This window comes from Sceloporus undulatus, chromosome 6, assembly GCF_019175285.1.
Source record: "Sceloporus undulatus isolate JIND9_A2432 ecotype Alabama chromosome 6, SceUnd_v1.1, whole genome shotgun sequence".
Lineage (NCBI taxonomy): Eukaryota > Metazoa > Chordata > Lepidosauria > Squamata > Phrynosomatidae > Sceloporus > Sceloporus undulatus.
Window position 1 is genome coordinate 129,679,099 of NC_056527.1, and position 26,367 is coordinate 129,705,465.

General features: G+C 39.8%; 1 protein-coding gene across 8 annotated transcripts in view; it reads right to left on the reverse strand.

Annotated features, from left to right (window-relative positions):
• PKNOX2 (PBX/knotted 1 homeobox 2) overlaps positions 1 to 26,367 on the reverse strand; it is a 262,424-nt gene that overhangs the window by 230,746 nt on the left and 5,311 nt on the right. The window contains exon 1 of one of the 8 annotated variants that reach the window (XM_042476167.1): positions 22,170 to 22,190. The exons of 5 other annotated variants lie outside the window; for them this stretch is intronic. The gene's annotated coding sequence lies outside the window, so the exon portion shown is untranslated. Of the gene's footprint in view, positions 1 to 880; positions 967 to 2,661; positions 2,683 to 22,169; positions 22,191 to 26,367 lie in introns of those variants that run through there. 2 more of the 8 variants (XM_042476168.1, XM_042476166.1) reach the window with 2 other exon arrangements.

Sequence of the window (26,367 nt, forward strand, 5' to 3'; positions counted from 1 at the left end):
TCCACACATACATATACCTAAACAAACTGGAAATTTGCAAAACGCTGTTTTGCAAATATTTATATACCTGGCAAAAGACTCCAAAGAGACAATAAGTGATACTTGACATGTAACACATTAATAGGACTATTTCACATGGCAGTGGTAACTTGTCGAGCTCTTTGTGGGGATGACTATGGAAACACTGAACTTCAGTCCTTTGGCTTTGTTATGGGCCGGCGGAGAGAAATTGTTCCCCAGCGTTAAGACAAAATAAAAGCAGCCCTGAGATCATTCTGCATTGCAGGTGCTACTTCTCAGCAGCTCACGTAAAGAACTGACTTTGTTTTCACTTCTAAAAATAAAGGATTGGTGACTATCAAGAAGATCAAACTGGGACAAGTCTTTTTTCCTCACTGACTTAAGCACAGAGTGACTCCCATCCCCTACAGAGACAGCTTCCCGGCAGCATCCTAGCAATTGACTTAAGCCTAAAATGAAAAGGCCCCCCATCTGCAGGAGACAGCATGTGTACAGTATTCATCTCTGTTCTATTTGCAGTAATCGGCCTGCCCTCCAAAGAGAGCACTCTCTGCCTTGTGCCAAATTTTACAACAATACCGACCGACTCTGCAAAAGGAAACTCCCACTTGAGCTGAGCCTTCCAAACTCCTCATGGCACATGGGGACCTCAACTTGACAAGTGAAGATCATAGACCAGAGATTATGCACTAAGCTCCTCTAAGGGTACAATTAATTCTGAGTGAAAAGGCTACTGTAATTCACACAGAGATAAGAGCAGATTTCCCCAGTAATATCAGCCTGGAAAAAAAATATACTGTCTCGGTGTAACAAAATCCAAACATAAATTGTTACGAAAAAAAACAGTACAACGACCTACCTTGAGATAACCTTGGCTACTTTCCAGGTGTTCTACCAGCTTGGTGACTAAGCCAGATTGTTCACTTAAATACCCCCTGGTGAAATAGCTTTATTTGGTCCTTTTAGTATACGTTATTCCCTTAGGATTCTCCATCTTAGCAGTTTTGAGATGTTTAGTTTTAGTGTCAGAGGAGGGGGTGAGAGAAAAGGTAAATCAGTGCTCCAAGTGCTTTCCTGTCTAGGAAGAGATATTTGAAGCTATCAGCAGTGGAGGATGGAGAGGAATTATTCAGCATGATACAAAGCTGTGTCTGTAAGCAGGAGGTGGGGGGGGTCTTGGAGGGACAGTGGCATTTATCATATAGAAGTGCCAAAACTAGTAGTAAAGAGTCTTTTCAAGCATAGAGTGCCCACCCAGTGAGGGGAGCTCACTGCTAAAAAAGCACACTCTCCAACATTTCACAGATGAAACCTGGGACGCATGTAGCCAAGCAACATCACAATGTGGTCATGATGACAAAAACTATTAATCAAGAAGACCAGAGAAACTAAGAGAGGCTGCATCAATTTGCTTTTGCCTGAGGGAAGGGCAAGATTTTGCCCCTTCTTGTCCTCTCCCCCTTTTGTCTTCTGAACTCTGTTTTCAGCGATTGAAGAAAGCTGAATGGAAAAGGGGACTGAGGGCAAAGGGTGAAGGAAAAGAGAGAAACTGGGACATTTGAACAACAAATGGAAAGATGAAGTGACTGAGGGGACTGTTCCTGCCAAATTAGGACAGTTGGATGGTTGGAAGAAGCAGAATGCCAAGGTCCATTCTGGACAACCAAGTCTAGACAAAATTTTAAAAGCCAAAACAATTCATTCTTTCTTATCCAGCTCGGTACTATCATCACAAGGGATGCACTTCTTTACAAAACAGTCATATGGACTTTCAGTGGGTTTTTCGGGCTCTCTGAAGATGCCAGCCATACAGCCATGCAGGCGAAATGTCAGGAATTTGGTACCAGCAGCAAAAATAACATTGAAAGTATAGTGATAGCTCTTACACCACAAAAAAGGAGGAGGAAGGAAGGAAGTTCAATATCTTTTACCAAAGTTTTTATTGAAAACTAACATCATCCACATAGGAAATGAAACATCCAGGTCAGGGAAGCTTTGCATAAATAGACAAATATATTTTGAACCTTTTACAAGGGACTAAAGAGCTCCTTTCCTCTGCCCCCCCCCCCCCCAATCCTGGAAATCCCTCAAAGATGCTGGGTTTAACATTCATGAATAACCACCTGTGAATATGGAGGGCCCACTGTATATCATTTTGACTTTTATTGTATATTATATTGTTAGTGTTAAAAATTAAATATTAATTAATAAATAATTTGCTAAAAATCAAACTTTGCATTCACTTTGTGCTAAACAATTTCTAAAAATACTCTTTTTTGCCTTACAAACATATTCCTAAAGTGCATTTAGATTACTATTTTTAAAAAATGTTCTAAAATGCCCCAACAAACAAAAAGCCTTTCAAGAGCAGCCCACAAAAAGAATTCACAAAAAAAGAAAACTGCTCAGCTGACAAAACAGCTCCACTTAATTTTTTATGGTGCTAAATTAATTGCTGCAGTTAGAGATGCTAGATCTGTCACTGAGATATAAAGAAACCAATTTCTGCACAAATGCATTAAAAGACCTTTCCAGGGCACTGTTCTGAACAAATGAGATCACACTAGCAAGAAAATCTAACAACAAATACACACACACACACACACACACACACACACACAAAGTTGTTAATACATTTACCAGGCAAGATGTTTTTCCCCTTCTTCTCTGTATCTACAGAAGGCAAGAAAGCACCAAGTTGTTAACTCAACACATTATTATACTACCCTCACAACATGTTACAGCACTTTTGGTGCCAAAGGTTTTAAGACCATGGAAAGCCCGCCAGTCAGAGGAGACCAATGTTGGGGTATTTTATGCATTGCCAAAAAGAAAAGGAAACACATACACACACACACTCTTATACACAGGCACACAAATGCACCAAATATAAATGAAAAGAAAGCATAGATTTACATAGAATTTGCATATCATAATGCACACATGAAGATGCAAAGGCAGAACATAACACATCTCACCATAGTGGAGAAAGATAAGCTGTGTGTGCTGGTCAGGATGCAGTACACAGGTGTTAACTGCACACAGGCAACTTCCAGCCCAATGCTTCCCCTTCTTGTGTACCATTCTCTTTAAACTAGACTTGGACTAGACACAACTGTTCTCTTAAGAGTTAGATGCACTTTATCCTAGGCTAGACAGACAGACTATCTTAGAAGCTTCATACCTGGGTATGATAGAGGCTTATCAATATGTGACAGACGAAATATGGTATCTAGTAAAGCTGTGGTCCAAGGGCAAACAGTACCGCAAGCTTGCTGGAGCTAAGGAGATCTGAATATGGCTATTCTCTGGCACACCTTGGAAAAATTGTGTGTGTGTTCAATGCAACTCCCAGACACCTCATCTTAGCAGCATTCAACATGCACTAGCCATGCTGGCTATGGGCTTCTAAAAATTAATTTAACCTTTTAAAGGTCTGTTCTCTAATGTAAAGGTCTGTTCTCACATACTGTATATTATTTTGAAGTCCCCCATGAATGAAAAATATGACATAAATGTAACAATTTTTTTATTGTGCTACATTTTATGGTTTACTAGATACAGAGGATCTACACTAACTTGAAACTACACAGATGGAGGACAGCAAACAGCAGGGCTGGGGAACATGTGGTCCTCTGGATAGTTCAGGAATCCAACAATAGGATGAAAAACCCACCTCTAAAAGGCAAATAGGGGGAATGGCCCATGGTCTTAGATGTCTCTACATCTCTTGACTCTTCACTCAGGCCTGAAACACATGGTCCAAAAGAAGTGGCTTCTGACCACTTTGGGGACATGGTGTTTAGATGATGCATGTGCCCAAAGCAGCCAGAGGTCACACCAAAGATGCGCTCCAGTCCAAATTTGCAGATGATACATAATTTGTGGGAGGAGAAAATTCAGAATTCAAAATGACCTTAACAAATTAGAAAGCTGGGCCAAAACCAAGAAAATGAATTTCAACAGGGAAAACACAAGGTACTACATTGGGCAGTAAAAATGATATGCACAGAAAGAAAGAGTGACACCTGGCCTGACACCAGTGCATGCATACAAACGGATCTAAGATTCTTAGTGGACCACAAGCTGAAAGAGTCAGCAGTGTGATGGGGCAGCTAAGAAAGCCAATACAATGCTAGGCTGCATCAACAGGAGTACAGTGTCTACATCGAGGGAAATAATAGTGCCACTCTATTCTGCTTTGGCCTCACCTAGAATACTGTGTCCAGGTCTGGGCACCACAATTTAAAAAGGATGTTGACAAGCTGGAGTGTGTCCAAAGGAGGGTAACCAAAATGGTGAAAGGTGTCTTTGAATGTGGAACACACTGCCTCAAAGTATGTTGGAGTCTCCTTCTTTGGAGGTTGTTAAACAGAGGTTGGATGGCCAACTGTCTGGAGTCCTTTGTGTGTTTAAGCATTGGAAGAGGTTGGACTGGATGACCTTTGTGGTCTTTTCCAACTCTATGATTCTATTTTTGGACTGTAACTCCCATCAGCCTCAACTGAGATTATAAGAGCTGTTGTACAACAGGATTTGGAAGGGCAGACTACCAAAATCCTGACTTTGACAATAGTCAGGAAAAAAGATGCAACAAAGTGTTAGTGAGCCATACAGAACCTCCCTTTCTAACAAGTTTTGTGTAAAACCTGTAAGCAGGAAACAGCAACATCCAAATGGAAAAAAGTAACAGCTTGAAACAATTAAATATATACATATATAAACTTCACAAGAAGATACAAAGCAACTTCACAGAGCTTTTATATGCCGCATAAATTAGGACACAACGTCTTTAATTTTTACAAACCAAGGTACTTTCTTTCTCCTTTTTCAGATTTATTGCTCAGGAGCATTAAAATGTCTAAAACAGTTTACATACACCATCACAGTGGGAATTTGCTTGGGGATAAGGGAGCTTGTAATTGCAATTCTAAAACTAACCCTATAAGCTTGAAGTAGTGTTTAAAAACATTTTAAGGGCTTTATAAAGCTATAAAGTGCCTCCCAACTAACCTAAATGTAATATATCTTTAAAGAGAAAAAGAAAAACTAATCTGCCAACAAAATGGAGACAGGGGATCACAGACTACTGATCATTATAATTCAAGGTTCTCATAAATAATACTGTTGAAATGAAATATAATTTTTGAAGGGATTAAGGGTATTATCTCCAAAATAAAATGAAAGAACGAGTTTCAGCTCTTTGGGTGGTTCCTAAGTGCTCGTTTCCAGAAAAGTAAGGAGCAAGTGCATAGCAATCCAGTGAGTGGATGTGGGAAGCCATCCGCTTCATTTTCAGGAGTGTGCCAAGTTATCATAGTTCTTAGGGTCCTATTATACGTAGCAAACAGAAATCATGCCCATATTTGAAAGAACATGCACATTGTCACATGAGATCACACACATACTCCAACTATCCTGAATGTGGCAGGGACAGTCCTGATTCATCCTCGTCGTTCCACGTTTCAGCTTCCCAGTTTCTCTTTCCTCTACCCACTTTCTCCATTTGTTTTCAGCTTGCTTTCATTGGTGCAAACAGAGTTCAAAGTGCAAAAGTAGTTTGTATTCACACAAGAGAGGGGAATGACAAGGAGAGGCAACAACTTTCCTTTTCGGTAGACCCAGGCAATAGCAAACTAGTGTAGCTCATTCCTCATTTGTGATTTTTGTCGTCTTCATCACACTGTCATGTTGCTTGGCTTAAAAGGTCCCAGTTTTTTTCTGTGAAACATTGGAAGGTATGCACACATTTTCCTTCATGTACAAACAAGGAAGGGGTTGCTTCATTTATTTCCAGCCCATGTCACTTTTATATACATTTGTTAAGCCTTGTTCTGTTCCGTTAATACGTTAATCTATCAAGATATTTTTTTCTAGAAATGCATATAAAACTGTACTGAACTATTTACATTTGTATTTTTAATGTATTTTCTCTAAAGGTCTACATACTTAAACTTATGTTACATACTCCCCATCACAGATTGTAATTGGAGCACATATGGCCAAGCAGCATCAGTGTAGAGTCAAAGTTATGAGTGAGGAAGAACATAACCGATAGGAGAAGTTGCAGCATTTTGCTTTTGCCTGATCCTACTGGGGAGTTTGAGATTATGCAAGGTCCTCTCTCCTCCCTCCATTGAACTGAGTGCAAACTATTTTTGTACTTTGAACTCCATTTCCAGCAAATGAAGTAAGCTGAAGACAAAGGGGGAAATTGAGAAGAGGAGAGAGAAACTGGAATATTTTAAGGGTTTGGAAGAAGTGGGATGGCACAAGGACGTAGCCAGGATTTTAGGAAGGGGGGTCCAGACTAAGTACCACCATTATAATGGGGCTTGGACGCGGCGGTGCAGCAGCACACACCGTTCATTTTTCTAATGGAAGGGGGGGGGGTCCGGACCCCAAGAACCCCCCCTTGGCTACATCCCTGGATGGCAGAGGATTAATTGGGACTGTCCCTGCCAAATCAGGGCATGGGGAGGATGGGATATTATTCTAAAATACATGCAAAAAACAGAGTAAATAAAACAGATCAAGGATATCTGATTGGCACAATAGTCTGGATGATATGACCCATCAGTGACATAGTGCATACATTGTATTCAAAAGGACCCAGGCATCGTTTAATGAAAAGTACTATCAGTGAGATCTGTCATTGTGACCTTGGGAAGTCTAAGCAGTTAAATAACCTGGTGCTCTCCCGAGATGTTTTGAACTACAGGACCCATAGTTTCTAGTAGATCCAATGGGAATTCTAGTCCAAAACAACTGGAGAACACTAGGCTGCGTATTCCTGACCTAGAATATCATCCATCCCTGCTGTTGTTCACAACAACTTTGAATGCAATACCATTGTTTTTTTCAGATTTCAGATTTCATCTCCGTCCCAAAACACCCACCAATTTTCCTGACAGCAGGTAGATACCTAGAAAGACTTAAGCTCTAAACCATTTTAAACCCTTAATTCCAAATGCTGCAGCTAGCTTCTCATATTACTATTTGAATAGGAAATAATTATAGGCCAGTTTCCTGAATTTGGATGATGTTATTTTATTTTTTAAAAAGACCAAAATACTATTTTTGAAATGCTTTCATTAAACGTTTTGTAGTCGGGATGAAACACAGAACCTGCTTAACTTGGTAAGAATAGTCAAAAATAACCCAGTAAATTTTCATACATTAATATTTAATAGATGAAACTTTTAAAAGGCAACAGATTGCATAATTATCAATTTTTCAAATTGAATTTAACAGCTTCTCCTTCTCTTTTTCTTTTTATAGTACAAAACACCACATTGTAATGGGGAAAAACGAGAGCAGAGGCTGTGCTAGCTGGAAAAAAATGTGGTTTTAGTTACTCACATTTTCATAGGTTTTGTAACACCTTATTAAAGTTGAAAGCTACATATATAAAATTACTGGTGGCACTTGTCTAATCCACTGAAGTTGTATTTCATTACAGTACCTCCTGTACAAAAACTAAAGTATTCTTCACTATGGTCTTCCCCTGTTTGGGTTCATGCAGTTTCTGGAATCCAAGAAAACGCATCCACTGAACATGTGTGCATGCTTCCATTAGATTGTGACAAGAAAATATACCTCCCAGCAGACCAGCTATCATTAAGATAGGTTTGAAGGAGATACAGAGATTTTCCCTTTAGGAACCACTTTCTCTGTGTTTTAATAAACCTAGTGGTCATAAGGAGAGCATTTTGGCTCTTTAAAGGCTGATATTCCCAGTGAGGGGACGTCTCATGCACTCGCTGTCAGAACACTAATCCATCTGAGAGAGAGAGAAGTCACACTGTCACAGTGGCTTTAGATTCACACCAGAAGCAACTGTGCAAATTGCAAAACATCTAATTCAGAGCACCTTCTACCTCTGTAAATATCCCTCAGCTTTTCTAAAAGGAAGCAAGAAGGATTCCCACCCACCTAGCTGTACTTGTTTTACAATGAAGTAAAATGCTTTCCCCTTGATGAGTATTAGGAAGGGAAAACAGTGGTCATGGTAGGGATTTATCTGTTCCTTGCAAATGTTCCTTGAGAAAAAGGACAGCACTAGAAAGTGGTTTGTTGTTGTTTGCTGCTGCTGTTGTTGTTTTTAGCAAATGGCCTAATGGTCCCTATTTTTCAAAAGGGCATATAAGCTAAAGAAAATAAGTGCCAGTATAATTATGTAAATCTAAAGCCAGGATTCTGCTGCAGATAAATTTGGTTCTCAATTTGGATTTAGAATTCCAATTTGAATGTAGAAGGTAGGTCACACTGTTTACAGCAGCACTTTTTACACTATCTGGTGTATTTCTTACATATCTGATGTATGGGACTGTTCATTTTTCTTCCCAGTTTGCCAAGGAGTGGCATCATATTTGTGTCCATTGGCTACAACTGTTTGTTTCTCTCCTGAAAACTTCAGTGACTGGCAGCTGATTCCAAGTCATACTCGAGGTGATAAGTTGTGGACCTGCACCAGTCTATGGACCTCTCATTTACAGTACATTGGCAGCAGTCTCCCTTCTCTCAGGATAGGACTGCAACACAGTGCTAGATGAAAATATTTGCACATAGAAAGGGGTAGCTATGTGTCCTATTTTACAGAGAGCAGTCCTTTATTTGAATGCATATTAATTTGTTAGGCCTTATGAAGACAGGAATTTAGTAGCTGTTCCATCCCCTACTTAAAAGGCTGAGCTATAGCCATGCAACTCAGTGCATGTTGGATGGTGTATTTGGACCAACATTGAGGACTAGCAGCATCTTATTTGCATTCAAATTGACCCCCAAAATGAACAAAATTCTATAAAAGATGTTCTGTAAATAGACTATGAGCTTCTGACTCTCTGGCATGCAAATTTCCAAATCCACTTTCCACATCTTTTCCATAGTGTTATCTTAGGCAAGGAATACTCAGTTCCTTCCTCTGAAATGTAACTTACAGCATCTGATATTTGCTGGTGGACTTCCATCCAAGTACTAGGCATGTTTTAAATTTTGTGCAGTTACGCATAATTCACCGTTATGTTTTTATTTTTGGATGAAGGTACAGCCCATACATTTTAAAATAAATGAACACAATTAAAACTTCAGAGTAAAACCTATTGATACTGCTAACATCCAGATGAGAGGATTGCTGCCAGCACCTTTCCCATTGAAGTCTATGAGACTTCATGGACTCCATGGTCATTTAATCTGCCAAACCATTAAAAGTCAATTTTATTTTGGCAAAAGCACATCATGATCAAATCACGAACCCAAAGAATATGTTTATTACTGTAGCTAGTTTCTAATATCTGCTTGCAAGAAAGATACATAGTTGGAGCCAATAAATTTAACTTAAATCTTTTAAGCTATAAAGACAGATTATCTTGGAGAGACAATATCCCAAAACATCCCACAGAGTCCTAGCCAATTTAAAGTACATTGTCCAATTGAGGTATTATTCTTGCAAGTGATATCTACAGAGATAATGCAACAATGGGTTAGGCATACATATTGGTTCCCTACTGGCAAATCTCTTGCTTACTCTAAATTGGTTTAAGATTCTATTCAAGCATCCAGTCCATTCACACATTTACATTTATATCTGCACACAGAATATATACAGGAGCTGTCTTATGGTTAAATACATGGCTTACAGAAAGATGGTGCAGGAGACCATGATTTTACCCATGTTTGCAAGGCTGAATATTCAACAAGGTTTCCAGAACTGGGCTGGGGGTAGCTCAACACTGGCAAGCAGGTCATTATCAGTTTTGATGGCTTATAGCTACACTTTTACAAAACAAGGGGAAAAGAATATGTTGCATTAAAACAAGCATCACCATTATCATCCACCTGAAACTGGTACCACTTTGAGTACCATGAAAACAAAAGCAAAATCAGGGTATTTCAAACACTTCTTACTGGTAATTTCCGAAGAGACTCCACTACCATACACTCGACTGTAAGTCAACCTTATGTATAAGCCAAAGGTAGGTTTTGAGGTCAAAATGATGGATTTTGATATGACCCATGGATAAGTCAAGGGTAAAACCTAGGGCACGTAACAAAGGATGTTAGAAAGCAATGGAAAAATGAGGCCAAAGAACTTACAAAATTCCAACAGGCATAACAATGATTACCCTAAAGGCTGGATGGATGAGGAGGGAACTATGGTGAATGATAGATGTGTGATGTGTGAGGGAGGCACCCCAGGTGCAGGTGGGGCAAAGAAAACATGTACAGTACATGTAAAAAAAATGAAAGAGATCACTATATGATTACCATATATACTCGACTATAAGTCGATCTCATTTATAAGTCAAGGGCAAGTTTTGGGCACCACAATTCAAAAAAGATGTTGTCAAGCTGGAGCACGTCCAGAGGAGGGCAACCAAAATGGAGAAGGATCTGGAAATCCTGCCCTATGAGGAGGGGCTTAGGGAGTTGTGTACAGTATGTTTAGCCTGGGAAAGAGAAGGTTAGGAGGTGACATGATAGCCCTGTTAAAATAATTGAAGGGGTGTCATACTGAAGGTAGAGCAGGCTTGTTTTCTGCTGCTCCAGAGAACAGGACACAGAACAACGGATGCAAGCTAGAGGAAAAGAGATTCCACCTCAACATTAGAGGGAATTTCTTCTTCTAATGCTGCAGTGAGCTATTTATTTATATATTTAATCTGATTAGAGAGCGTTTGTTCTTAACAGGATCCCATTGTCACAAATCATTAGGGTGAAGTCTTCTGTACAATGTACACTAATATTGCATTTATAACCTACATACAGTTTTGTAAGGACTCTGTGCAACCACTGTGATACACCACGCTGCTCAGCTTTAAACAATTTGTATGAGCAAGATTTTCAGGGAGTACTTCAAAGTAGCATATTATAACTAATGGCATTACTTGTATCATGTTACTTTGCAGGGTAAAGAAAGCATAACACCGTTCCCCTTGCAAAATGACGTAACCAATGGCAAAGTCGTCCTGCTCAATCATGACAATTGCTTACTCATTACCTGGAGATATAAATCCTCTTGGGAGTCATTCTAGGAGGATTTGCTTTTTAAACTTTTAGGCCATTTTCTAACTTTCAAATGGATTGTTTATTTTTTCCAACAGAATTGGACTGAAAAGCAATGGAGAAGTAAGAATAGGTTGCTTACCTGTAACTGTGGTTCTTTGAGTGGTCTTCTGTGAACTCATACAAATGGGGTCATTCTGTGCCTGTGCAATGCATCTTTCAAAACCTTCTAGAGCATTACATAAATTTTATGGCACCACAAGCACTTCTATATAGGCACCAAAACTGCCAGTTCTATGGATGCTGATGCAGAAATCCAAAGGACAGGAAGAACACAATGAAGAGAGGATGGGTGGGGTTGTGTGAGTTCACAGATGACCACTTGAAGAACCACACTGACAGGTGTGCAGTCTCTTCCTCTTTGTGGTTTTTGTGTAATCCCACACAAATGGGGGACTAACAAGTTATACAAGTAAGATGCAGGAGTGTCATTACAAGGAAAGCAGAGGTTTACAAAGCATCAAATCAGTGCAACACATCAAACAAGAGCACAATAGCCCCTATCCACACAAGGTAATATGAATGCATTACAAAGTTCAGAAGACAGTATTAAACTTAAACATCAATATACAATGTAAAACTAAGTTTCAGAAGATGGTATTCTCCTGAAACATCAATAATGCAGTCAAGATATGGACGAATAAAATCCAGCTCTCCCCAAAATGCAGTATCAGGTTGAGATCCTGTGCCCATTTTGTAATGAGTTATGAAAGTCATCAATTGTGACCAACTAGCTACTCCACAAATGCCCTTGAGTAGTACACCAGCCAAAAAAGCATTAATGCGACAACAGTCCATGTGGAAAGGGCTCAAATTTGAACCAAAGGCCTTTCTCACCCAATTTGTAAGCAAGACAGACAGCCAACGCTATCCACTTTGAGAAGTGCTGCAGAAACAAAAAGCAGGCAGTCTTTTCTTTGCTGAAAGCAAGTTCCTCTTGAATGTGGCAATGGGATTCTGCATGAAAGCCAGGAGAACAATGTCCTGGTTGGCATAGAAAGCAGACACTACCTTAGGCAAAAAGGTAATGTTGGGTCAAAATGCAATTCAATCAATGTGTAAGTTCATGTACAGACAGTCCACACGGAGAGAACAGTGCTTTCTAGCCTCTAGCCATCCTATTATGAACAGCCATGCCTTTTAGACAGAGCAGAAAAGGTGTTCTAGGGAGTCTAGAGGATTTGAGTGTTGGGACCACATGTGAACTCAGAGCTCCACTTTGTCCACCCTTGTTCTAGAGGAAGAGCATACCCCAAGTATGGCGCTCACCAGGTAGTTTCAAATATGTGTCTTACTTTACAGTGGACAATGTTCTGCTTAAAGGAATTCTCTGGTTAAAAGACAGGGCTGTTAATAATAGGATGTCATAGCAATCTATAATTCAGAGGATTGCCATAATTTGAAGTCAACCTGACACCAAACAACAACCAATCCACCTCAATTTTAAGAATAAAGAACCTTAAGAATACTAAAATTTTATAAAGCAAATCATCAAGTCCTACCAATTTTTATGTATCTTGGGTCTTTGGTTATGGATATTTTTTCAGGTGAAGCCTCCAGCAATTTATTTACTATTTATTTACTGGAGATATGAGGAAAGTGAACACATTACATAAATATCTTCTAAAGCCATCTGAAGTCTGTATTCTAGGTAGATCCTAGGTTAGTGAAAAGAATCACCTTTGGGTGCCACAGAGGATTTCCCAATCTGCCAATATGTTTCCAATTTAAAGTGCTGGTGGGTATAGGTTGGAATATAAATATTTAAATAAAGAAATTAACCTTAATACATGGTGATCTGCCACGCTATATTCATATTTGTTTCACAGAGAGAGGTCTGATGTTGGTTATAACTAATTAGATTTAGATGCAATAGATATGTGAGATGAGAAGCAAGTGTTGAAAATACGAAGCTGCACATATATCACGCTCTTGGAAGTATCCTTTTTAACCAAAGAGAGTCACACACCAAATGCATTCTCTCATTCCCTGACAACAAACTCTAGTCATCAAGTGCTGAAAAGGATCATCTCCCAAGTGAATATAAAAATAGAACAGTCAGGGATCAGCAATGGGTCAACATCTTACAGTGTGAACAGTACTAACCTGACTATAATCACAGCGTTTCATGTTCTGGTGGAGAATAATTCAATCTCAACACTTATCCTGCAGCCTGACTTTCTTGTCCACAAGGTTGCCATCATCAGCATATTTGACAAAACGCCGCATTAGGAGCACATTATGCAGCAGCAGGAATTTAATACACAGTTTACTCTGCTTATAATTTCCATGGTTAAAGTGGACAACAAAACACAGAACACAGAAGTTACATTATAGTCAGAATTTGGAGGGGGAGGATTTTTTTCCAGATTCAGATTGCAGGTCAGCACATAGGGTTTCAGTAATAATTTGTAGTACCTTTTTGGAAACAGCACACATACCTCATTTCATATCCAAACTAGTTTTATGATGTTTAGAGAAGGGACCCTTTCCTAGTTCTTACAATTGTGGAAACTATAGCCCCATCCAGACAGGCCAAAATAAAGCTGCTTCAAGTCACATTGGAGGCATGCTGTTTAAATGATGCATGCATACTAAGAATCCAGAAGCCACAGCAAAGCCATGATCCAGTCCTAAGGATTAGAGCGCAGCTTTGGTGCCACTTCCAGACTCTTCGTACGCATGCATCATTTAAACAGCATACCTCCAATGACCCGATGCAGCTTTATTTTGGCCTGTCTGTATGGACAGCCTATATGGACCTTAGGTTCTGCTTCTGGTTATGCCCCCTTCCAAATGCACAACCTGAGCTGCAAGAAGCCCTAGCAATATGTACAAAAAGATTACCCTAAAGTAAACCCTCTGTCCACTTGGATGTTAAGTACAGGGAAGGGCAACTGTTTGCAAGTTAGGGCCAAACTGCATAGGATTTGGAACAAATGCAAATGGGACTTTTTAAGCCACACAATTTGCAGCGGAGGTCGAGGGGGGATCCAGATAGCACTAGGAACATTTTAAAATCCCAGTATGGATCACTCCACAGTAGCCTTTTGTGAAAAATAATTCTGCCTTTAACAGTAGCACTACCCATTTAAAGCTATGCATACCATACCTCTTCTAGTCAGCCCACAGTTTTGTGCCCAAAGTGTATATTTTGTGCAATGTCTGAAGCATATACTATCTGTACAAAAACATAACCTTTTGCACAAAAATTAGGTTTTTAAGAAAAATCCAGAAAGGTTCAAATGTAACATACAACAATCTTTTGCTATTTCTTATCCAGTGGGGAAAACAGAAACATTAATTATAAAAAAGAAGTAATTACTATGGACTAGAAACATCCTCATGTGTGGTATCCTTTTTATACTTCTATATTAATTTAATGTTTCAGGCATTTGTTGTATTTTTAAAACACCGTTTTTATGATCGTAAGTCACTTGGGAAGACTTTTTGTCTTAAAAGCAGCCTCCAGAAATCTTTTAAGGAAAATAAACAAAACCAAACATAAGAATTTCCAGTTTCCTGCTTCTACAGAATATGATCACAACCATGCAGATTTGGAGGGTTGTTTTCTATGTAAACACAATGGGCTATGCCATGTATCAAGAAGTGTTGAAAAACAGACAATTGTTCCCATATCCACAAGTGCATGTAGCAGCAAGGCCCCAACATTCATTGCCATTTCCCAAGGAAATAGTAATTGACAAATAGGACTCGCCCATGGGGATATCAGTCTAAGCTGACTTAATGTTTCCTGACATTCTCAAGAGAGGAGCTAGCTGACTGCTTTGGAGGGGGGCTACATTCCTGAGACTTGCAAGCTCATCTTTAAGGAAACATCCTCGAAATGTAAATAAAAGGAAAGGAACAACACCACAGCTTATCTCTGAACTAACTGAGAAGTCTGGGGAAATCTGAAGAGCAAACGGCACAAGACTCCATTCTGTCAGCTAAGGAAAAGTTGAAGTATGCCCAGCAAGACTCAGGAGCATACTCTCCAACATTTTCTCAGATGAAAACTGGAGGAGAAAGAAACCAGGAGATTTTAAAAACAGCTTTTAAATGGGATAGCAGAGGATTAATTGGGATTGTGTCTTCCAAATAAAGGCATTACAGTAACAATATCTGTGGTACTTCCCAGAGTCTCCCAGCATCCCTTCTCCCTGGCATGTCAGTGGCCACTTTGGAGTTTATCAGACAAGGGTAATTGGAAATATAATCCAATGGCAATCTGAACGCAATCATGGGGTTTCACGTAGCATGATAACCCACTACACACAAATTCGGGCAATGGGAAGTCAGTCCGAACACAATCATGGGGTTTCACATTATTGCGTGATAGACTGCCACATGCAAATTTGGGTAATGGCATGCTATTTTTGGGCAATGGGGAGCCAGTTCAAATGCAATGCGTATTCATATAATTGCACAAAACTAGTGACTTTAAGTGAATGCATTCTGGCCCCACTTTCTTTTCATTCGAATTTAAGAGAAATTCCTCCCGTCTGATAAACTCCACTGTCTGAGGGATTTGGGGAAATGAAGTGCAGAAATGTAATGTTTACAAATGCAGGGTAATTTTATCATCAAAAAGCAGAGGTAGTTCTTGTTGCAGGCCAACCTTCCTCAACCAGGTGCCCTCCTGTGGTGTCAGACTAACCCTATCATCAACTATGCATGAGAAACATAACAAAGGACATACAATTCAAACAAAGTATATCAAAATCTGGGACTTAAGATGTGGTTTTGTTGCAGATATATTCCAACATGGGAGGTATAATTCTTTACACACTTATGACATAAAATGTGCATTGCTGCCACAGGATGTCTGTTCCATTTTTTTCCATAGATGTGCAGACGAGTGATCCCCTTCACAAATATAGAAATAAACACACTTATATTTAACTTGTAGCAGAATGCAACTCTCCCATGTCTGGAATGCATTTGCATCTGGGCCAGAGAGCAGCAGCAAAGCCAGAACTGCAATGCACATTCCATAGGCATGGGAAACTCCCAATAAGGAAAAAAATGTAGGTTGGAAGGAAAGGGTTAGGGCACCATAAGCAGAAATGTAACACTAGTGGTCCGCCCAAGTTCCAGAAAGGTAGTTAACCAAAGTTCCAGAAAGGTAGTTAACCAAAGTTCCAGAAAGGTAGTTAACCAAAGTTCCAGAAAGGTAGTTAACAACCCTGGAGAGACATGGGTCTTAGTTTTCTAGCTATGTCCTGGAAAATAAGAACCAGAAGGAGTGAAAGATTGGTAAGGTGGGGTGAAAACTTTATCAATTAATTCATTTTTTAAATTTATTACCATTGGGGGGGAGGCACATGACAGGCTTCCTATGATTCAAAATGAAGGTTGCCATCTGCTGGAACTCTACTGCTACTTCTAGCTGCAGTTCTGACTTTTCATCGCAAGCATTTTTCAGTGTCCAACCAGTGTGCAACGAATGGGGTGTTCATAGTTTGCATTTAAATTAACATTTACCTAATTTGCACTCCCCAAGCCAAAAAAATCCATAAACAATACAATTATATTCCAATATTCACAACTTTTCCAAATATTGCTATGCAAATGGTGCACACAAAGACATATATATATTAGTGAAAATACCTTTTCAAAATTGACTTTATGGGGGGATTGTCTCTATAAATGCACAGCATGCAAAATTACATAGAAAAATAAGCATATCCAGAAAAGTACATTAAAAAAAGTCCAAACACTTAAAAAGCATTTCAAACTCATAGAAAAATCAGAATCTGAGTGGAATCAAACAGATTAATATATTCCTTGCTGAGGACCATTTTCTTTCATTCTACAGTCAGCCCTGAATTCAGGTTCATAGCAAAGGACCCTCACAAAAGTGGAAAAACCATGAATATCTTTACCCCCTCCTACAAACCCTAACTCAGTCTATATTCCTATTATCTCCCCACTCCTTAACCCACACAAATCCCCACTGGCAAATTATCTAAGCATCTTGGAAGTTCCTTCCTCCATTTATAAACTGCAAGCATCATAAGGGAAAGAGAAGGGGATTTTCCAATGGCTGTTCTCATGTACTTTCAGACTAGCAATCACTTTGCTAATACACTGATTGGCACAATTTTCTGGACTGGCTGCCTCCAACCTACTGCATGTGTTGGCAACACCGGCAAGAAAATAAAGAGAACTGGGCCCATTCAGTTGCCTGATCAGGGTAAAGATTAAAGAGGTGACATTTTTTTCCAACACATATCAGTATCATTTTCCCCCTGACATTTAATATGACCAGCTTTGAAAGCCAGACTCAACTTTCCGTTGTACGAGTAATAACAGAAGACAGCTGCTGTCTCCTATGCATGAAAATCCTGGAGCTGAAGCTACTTGTAATATAGATCACATTTTGATTTTGAGCCGAGCCTCCTCCCGACATCTGCCCTGCAACACACCATTATCCTGCCAACTATCAGAAACTTCTGCAGCAGCAGATGGACAAAACCATGCACTTAAAAGGCTTTGGCATATAATACATTAATACTCTGCCATAACAATGTATGTTAAATATTTAATTCAGTGAGATGTCCGGTTCTCAGTGCTAATCCACTTCATTTTGTTGAACCAAAATCAGAATTCATCTTGCTGCATAAGTCATGGTTTTAGCACTTAAGGGTAAAAGGATGCTTTTACTGGCTAAGGAGGAAGTTTTCTTTCTTACATGCTAACATAGAATCTGGCAGCTACCATATCATCAATAATGAAGCTACTGAGAAATGGAGCTTGACAGCCAGAAGCCAACATCTCCCTTACCTTTCTCCGATGTACTTATCAAGCTGTTTCCCTAACGTTTAAATTCTTGATGATTGTAACTAAGAATCACACATTAATTCTAGTGATGTCACCAATATTCATATTCACCCGGTTCTGAATATTAATTTGGCATCTTGTAACATTTCATTCCATTATAAAAGAATGCTGCGCATCGCATACGTCACAATGGCGGCCCCTGTATGGATGGGAGGCCACTGTTATGACGATGCCATGACATGCTAGGGTTAGGGAGCGTGCAGTTGGTGCACAGTCCCTAACCCTAGAATTGACGCCTGGACGCCACTTCTTGGCAGCATGTACCGGGCCAACGAATAACTTTTCAAAAGAAGCTTTCCAAGCTCTGGTACAGCAATTCTGGACTTGTAAGAGCTACATATTTTTACTAAAACCCTCAAGCCCACCAATCAAAGCCAAAGGCAAAATAGTAGAGGATAGGGGGCAATAGCGGCAGTTACTTTATCCATGCTATGAGGACCCTGTGTATACAAATACTGAAGGAGTGTAACTTTCAGTGTGGCCAGAAGATCTGAACAAAGCAATAGTCAGATAATAGAAGGGATAAACACAAAGATGAGTCAGGCATGGTTGAGACTTTTGTTACCTTTCCATTTTACTTGCTATTCTTCAGACTTATTAGTAGTAAAAAAAGTTTTCACATCCTACTTTAAGTAACCATGAGACATATCAGTAGATTGAAATCTACTTGCTACATACACCTGCCCCAAAGCAACAAGAAACCTTAAAAATGATACCCTTTTTAAAGCAAGAAATTTCAATCAAAATGGTATAACTTTCTGTTAATTATTTTTGAGAGGTGGCATCTGATTAACCGTAGCTGAATTATCATATTCTCAGATTTAATTAAGATGAATGTGGGTGACACTAACTTTAAAGACAAAGCACGTTGTATTTTAGATGATCTGCACATACTACCACAAGTGTCATCTTATAAGATGTCTTACAAAAAAAAAAAGCCTGTAAGACATAAACTGCAAATGACAAGCACTCCTATGCTAAAATAATTATATGCATTTTGAAAAATATGTATCATGCACTTGATTGGAAGGTTTCAAAATTGATTTGTTTAACCAGTTCATTGGCATTGGATGTGTAATTATATTTCACCGAACTTGCACTAACAGTCTTATTAGCTCCATTTGTTTGCAACATTTAAGTTTGTTTAAAGTTGTTGTCAAGCAACAACTTGCACATGTTGTAAAAAAGGCTCCACAATCACTTGTGCAGTAAAAACTGCACTTCTAGTAAGAGCCCCAAAACAGATTGGGGACGTGGCGTAGAATCATATCCAGGCCAAACCCCTGCCATGCAGGAACTCTCAATCAAAGCATACCCAAGGTATGCCATGGGAAGCAGCAACACCTCATCCCCACCAGCATAACCAGCAGATGGGTGGCAGAGACCCCTGGCTGGAAGAGGGGCTTTTGTGGGGAGAGAGGGGATTGACTATCCCACCAGGTATTCACCCCCTGCTCTGAGGTGTCTGAAACCCCCCCCCCAACACACACTTCCTAATGACACCCCTGTACATACAACAAATGTTACTAAAATTACTAGTACAATTTTGAATGCAAACAGCTAGGGGACAGCTTTAGATGCATGAGACTACTTAGGAAATATGGTACATTAATCCCCCTCAGGCCTGAAGATAAGCAGAACAAATACAGAGTTTGTATCTGGATCTTCTTCAAGTTAATATAGCACTGTTCAGGCTTTTCCCTGAGCTGAGTACAGCAATTTGTGTATAGGAGTTGGAGCCACAATTATTAAGTCTTGCCACCAGCCTTGTCCCTACCCTCCCTTCCTGCCTTCCATTGGGAAACAGCAGCAGCTTCCAAATGTGAAAAACACTTTTCTGCAATTAGGAGACCTATTTAATTATTGTCCTGAAATGACAGAGATAGAAGCTTCTATTCATGTCCTACTGAGTGTGAGTAAAAGCACACGACAAGGCCACCTTATCTTGGGGAAGGCAAGTAGCTCTCCAGATGTTTTTTGGACTGCACCTTTACAATCTTTTATTAACTATACTGACTAGGGCTAATGGGAGTCATAGACCCAAAACATCATTGAGATAAAGACACAGTTCCACCCTACCAATTTATATTTATTAGTCTACTCCAGAGTGGCCAATTGTAGCCATCCAAGGCTTATCCAACTGCAATTCCATCAACCCTAGCCAGCATAACCAAGGGTGAGAGATGATGGGTTTTGTACTCCCAACATTTATAGGGCCACAAGCTACCCAGCTGTGCTCAGGCATGACACTTGAAAACAGGGTTTAACAAAAGTTAGATAGCAAAATGGTTTTCCATAACAACACTGTTGAGGATTTTTTTTCTATCAATACACAGATCCAAGAATCCACCACTGTTATTTTTCAAGCCATTCAAATTAAAAACAAAACAAGAGGGGGAAACATGCAGTTCCACCCCATATTTGAAATCCAAACTGACTCTTCTGACCCTTGCTGGAGACAGCTGCCTTCCTCCACATTCCAGCCAAAAATAATAACAGAAGAGAGCGGTTTGGAGGAGAGTTAATCTAATCTTCATTGCTTCAGTTTTAAAATATCCTGCTTGGTTTAAGGTTTCTTGTTACATGGAGGGATGTGTTTTTAGTGAGATAGGTCTTTGCATAAAGGTCCTTCATGGAAGCTTCATGTAACCAGAAACCAAGGAAAGGCAGCTCTGCTGCAGTCCAGACACATACACACACACACAATCTCTACAAAGCCACACATTGCAAGCTCTGCTGAAGCTGCACTTGCGGCAGCAGTAATTATGTCAATGCCGCTGCATTTTTATTAAACTATTTATACATTGTGTTTCATTGTAGAAACCTGTAAAATAAGCCTACGTGTCAATGGCTCCCTGCTTCTCCCGGAAGAAACTTTCACTTCTGAAATGTTTATATAGACATCCCCATACTTGTGTAATTGAAAAACAAATCAAAACAACTTTGACTCTTGCATTTTAAGCCATGGCAAGATTTTTATTGTATGTTGTTTTGCTATGGGACCAATTCCACTTTTAATCTTTGGGAGAAAGGGCTCAGGAAGGATTTGTTAAGATGTGAAATTTTAAAACTCACACCCAACGTGCTTTTAAATATATTAGTCTCCATCTCTATAATAAACAAAGGGTAAGGAGGATACCTTTGTATACTCTATTATTAATTTAAACTCTGCCTTAAAGCCAAGGCTGAACTGAACTTCTGTGACATTTTCTTTCAACCTCTTAGAAAGGTTGGACCCTGGAGGAGTCTTCCAAAAGAAATAACAAAGCAGTTTCTCTTTGTGTATGTGCACTGAGTAGCAAAGTGGTCCACAACTGCTGGTCCCTGTGGAGGCTCCTATCTTTGGATGGGGGGCGGGGGGGTCATTTTTGTTGGAAGGCTGTATTTTGCCAATGCCTGAAATAATGCCACAGCCTGACAAAATATCAATGGGAGATTCTGCGGTTATAGTCCAAAAAGAACTTTAAAAACTTTGCTGACCACTAAACCTGAACCAATTTTCCATTTGGCTCTTTTGCCTTGGATTGCAGGGCTGTGCATGCATACCTGGGAGTAACTATCCATACTTAGGAATCACTACCGATCTCAGCCAAACTTGGCTTCTAGCCATACAATCAACATGTACATCTACACTTTTTACTTCAATTTATGATAGTTCCAATAACCTTCACACTTTTGATTACAAATCCTTCTTCTTCCCTTCCTATATATATGTGTGTGTGTGTGTGTGTGTGTGTGTATATATATATCAAGCAATCTGCTAATTAAACACAAACACCCGAAACTTGTTAGCGAACTCATTCTCTCAGTACTCATCCTTTTTTTAACCAGAATGGTGCCATCTATGCATTAGAGCTTTATAATCTGCTGAAGTATCAAACATGTTCTCTTGAATCCCAATGTGGGAGAGGCCCAAAAAACATCCCAATGAGGACCCACCATCTTCAGTGGGCAAAGGACGGTTGCTGGATGTTGGAGAGAAAATAGAAGACTGGAGAAAGGAGCAGAGTATTCTGCAAAAGGGCAGGACAGGGCTGACTGACAGGTACACTGAGCAGGAGTTCACATCACATGCTACAAGATTAGATTGCATATCACACTTGTACCAAGCTGATTCAGAAATATAAAACCCATTCTGTCAAGGGGACTGGAGAAGGGAAAGAGAATTTGGTTCAGTCAAGTCACTGGGCTTTTCAAGGAAATCTCCCCAACCAAACCTGTCCAGGTGCTTTCCTTACCTAATCCCTTGTGTCTGGAGGATGGCTGCAAAAATGGTTTTGACTCCCATTTAAAAATAAGCTCCAGAAGAAGAAACATCATAACTATGGCCCAACGGAGAACATGACATTGGCATTCGGGATGGCAAGAATTTAAAAGAGATTCAAGAGATGAAGGCACAAAATCTGGGGGACAAAAAAAGTGCACATATGGATAGAGTTGTGGTATAAAGGGATGAGAGAAGATCTGCTACAAAAATGTGAAAGCCTACCAGCAAAGAAAATCTTGAAAATACACCACCAGCCTTTAGTAGACCATACTGGGCTTCTATAATGTTGTTGAGTTTCTTTCTTTCTTTCTCTTTCTTTCTTTCTTTCCAAAATCATTGACTAAGAGCAAACAAGTATGCAACCTTTGAGCAGAGTGTTTCTCATCCCCCTCTAGTGGCTATTTTCTATAGAGTATCTAAAATGATAATTCTGGTAACTGCAGCTGTAAATGGACCCACCATTTGGTTATTTTGTAACATTTGGGATAAGCCAGTGTAGTATAGTGGTTTAAGCATTGGACTAAGACTCTGGAGACCAGGGTTTGTATACCCCACTCAGGTACGGAAACCCAGAGTGACCCTAGGCAAGTCATACTCTCTCAGCCTCAGAGGAAAGCAAAGGCAAACCTTCTCCGAACAAATCTTGCCAAGAAAGGTTCTCATTTGGGTTGCCATAAGTCAGAAATGACTCAAAGGCATAGAACAAGAAACACATTTGGGGTCTGCAAAGAGACACCATTAGCCCACTACTACTCTTGGCTTTTGTGAACCATTGACTCTGCATATATTAAGGGCATGCTTCAAATATTGAATATACAAGAGGAAAGAAAAGGCAATGAAGTGTAGTGCTTTGAGTGCTGGACTAGGACTCTGGAAGACCTGGGTTCAGATCCCCCACTCAGTCTTAGAAACCCATTGGGTTGTGCAAGTCATATTATCTCACCCTTAGAGGAAGGCAATGGCAAATGTCCTTCTAAACAAAATTTGCCAAGAAAATCTGTCATAGGGTTGCCATAAGTCAGAAATGAATTGAAGGCACACAACAACTTGTGAGAAAGAAGGAAGAAATGTACAGCGACTAATACAACAGAAATACCGAAGTCTTAAGGCACCTTCCTCAGTGGATCTGATATGGAGCAAAGAAATACACACATGCATAACATTCACTGTATGCACTGGATATATGCTCCATTGTAAAAAAAAAATGTAATATTTTTAAACAGTTGCTTTGTTCTGCAGTCCTTCACTCTCTTCTCAGTTGTGCTCCAGGCCTTTTGACCTTGGGCAGCATTCAAATTTCCATATAGTTGAAAAGATTTCCCTTCCAGAAAGAAGAAAAAAAAATCAAGGAGGGAACAGGACAGATACACTTTGTGGTCTGTACAAGGATATGATTTATGGGATACAAGAGGGCTATGCTCTTGCCCCAAGAGCCCATGCCTCTACTACTTGGCTCTGAGGTGGAAAGCAATTGGGGGACAGACAGTAAAGTTCAACTTATGTACTCTTTGAATAGTCACCTACACTTGTCTCATGTGACAGCTCTGGAATAAAGCACACATTTTGCAATGAGAAGTTCTAGATTCAAACTAAAGCCATTTCAGTTAAAACAGGCATGGGAATGATGTGACTCTCCAGATATTGTTGGACTAGAGCTCCCACCATGCATCAACATTGGCTACTCTGGCCAAGACTGCTAGGAGGAGTTACAGTCCAAGAACATCTGACCATATGATTCCAGCCCCTGAGTTAAAAGGATCAGAATGACCAGGGCTTCTCACCAAGTCTATGGAATGCCATTGCAGAAGGATGGGAAAACTTTGGTTCTCCAGATGTTTTGGGTTTCATGTGCTACAACCAGGAGGTTTACTGTTGCAGAATAGGGGAAGTTGTTGTCCAGAATAATGGAAAGGCAAAGATTCCCCAGCCCTGGAATAGCCAGTGGTTGATTAGTAGTTTGGCTCCATAGAAAGCGTCTTCAAAATGTTTGGGATCAGTAGATAACAATAACATAACACGTCCCTGTTATCTGATAAGATCACCTTTAGAGATATAGATCTTAAGGTTTCTGGCAGAAACCCAGACTGAGGCATATACTGCACTGTCTGATTTCTGCTTAAGACAGTTTTCCCTCTTAAATCTTTCCTTCTAAAAAATATGAAAGAAGGGTTAAAGTCAATCACTTCAGAATTAGGAAACTTAGCTCTGAAGTACTCAAAGCAATCCTGAGCCCCCCTCCACCACCACCACCATGTTATACACTCATGGAGAACAGAAGTTACCTTCCAAAATAACTCAACAAATCACACTTAGGCTATGTCAATCACCACCTCATATCGCAGTTTATTTTGATTCCAAGTGCTGTGTGTGTGTATGTGTGCATTTACACACTTACATAGTTAACATTTTTGGCAGGTACTGCAATGGGGAAATAGAAAGGAAAGAAGGGTGCTAGCAGGGAACTACGGATGTCTCCTATATACTCCAATATGCTGTATAAAGTAGCTAAAAGTTTCTCCCCATACTATCCATGTATGTAAGAAACAAATGCAGTTTTTAAAATATGCTTTTAGTCTGGCATTTAAGATTAATCCATTACTCTAAAGTTCATTTAAAGTTACACTGACAACCTTCTTGCACGTTTTATCCAGAGTATAATTCATCCATCATTGCCGGTAGTCTCTTGAATCACACTGAATCACTTCTTGTTTTGTGCCTTCAAGTCATTTCCAATTTAGAACAACCCTAAGGCTCTTTCTTTCTTTCTTTTGACAAGATTTGTTCAGAGGGGGTTTGCCTTTGCCTTCTTCTGGGACTGGGAGAGTGTGACTTGCCTAAGGTCACCCAGTAGGTTTCATGGCTGAGCTGGGAATCGAACCTTAGTTTCCAGCGTCATAGTCCAATGCTCAAATCACTACACCATGCTGTCTCTCCCCACACTGAGTCCCTAGTTCAAAAAAGAAAAAGAAAACAGGAATTACCCAATTCTTCCCATAGCAGCTACACCACTACTCCCCATGTTTTCACTATCGACTCACCATCCCAATCCTCGGTGAAACCCTCAGAAGGCCCTGGTCACTTTCACTGGGGCAGGCACCTAACCTGGTGGAGACATACTTCCCTTCAAACTCCTGGGGAAGCATTAGTGAAACTAAAAATGCTTTCCTCTTCACTATGTCAGTTTAGCCATTTAGTAAATTATAAATCTTCGATTTTAGTTGAACACATCTTTTGCAGTGCTTTTAAAGGGGTTAACATTTGTATTGCATTTAAAAGGATTCAAAGCCCATCACTACACTATAGATCTGAGGATTCTGTAGAACAGAGATCATGGCAGTTAAAGTGGTGTCAGGCCCCTTTATTTCTGCAGTGTGGATAAATCCTATAATTTATCTCACCAGTATACTGGGAAACAAGTTAATATACAGTGAACATTAAATTAAAAACTTGAAACAGCATCAAAATAAAATAATATCTAGAGGAGCATGTGTGTAAATTTGTTTCAGAGCCTTGTAGCACCCTGAAGACTGATGTATTAGGATATAAACCTTTGTGGATTACAGTCCACTTCATCTGATGCAGGGAGTCTTATCCTCAGTTACAGCTGCAATACATACATGGTGCTGGTTGGGGTCAGAGGGAAATGAAATACAGAAGGATCATTAACACTGTCCATTCACAAAACAGTTGTTGCTGATTATCACAAATATCCTGGCACTGAATAAGCCAATGAACACATGAGCCCTGAAAAGGCAAGGTTCCAGATCATGTGGAGCAGTGCAATTCAAATTGCCCCTCGTAGAGTTACACTATAGACCTTACCCATAGATAAAGGGTTGCCCAGGGCAGAGAAAGTAGAGCCATATTGTGTCCCTTTCTCTGTCTACCTGCTATGAGAAGTGGAGTCACTGAAGGCTTGCTATGAGAATAAAATATGAAGCAAGGAGAGCCAGACAGAACACCTGAAGAGGAAAGAAAGATAAACAGAAAGCTCCCTTACATTGTGGATCTATCTAACTCAATACAGTTGACACTGATTGGCAGCAACCTCTCAAGTAGGAGTCACTCCCAGCTCTACCTGTCGACATGAAAGACTGTAACTTCTGCAGGCAAAGCAAATACTCTGGCCTCGGAGTATAAATGTAGACACAATTATACACATTTCACAC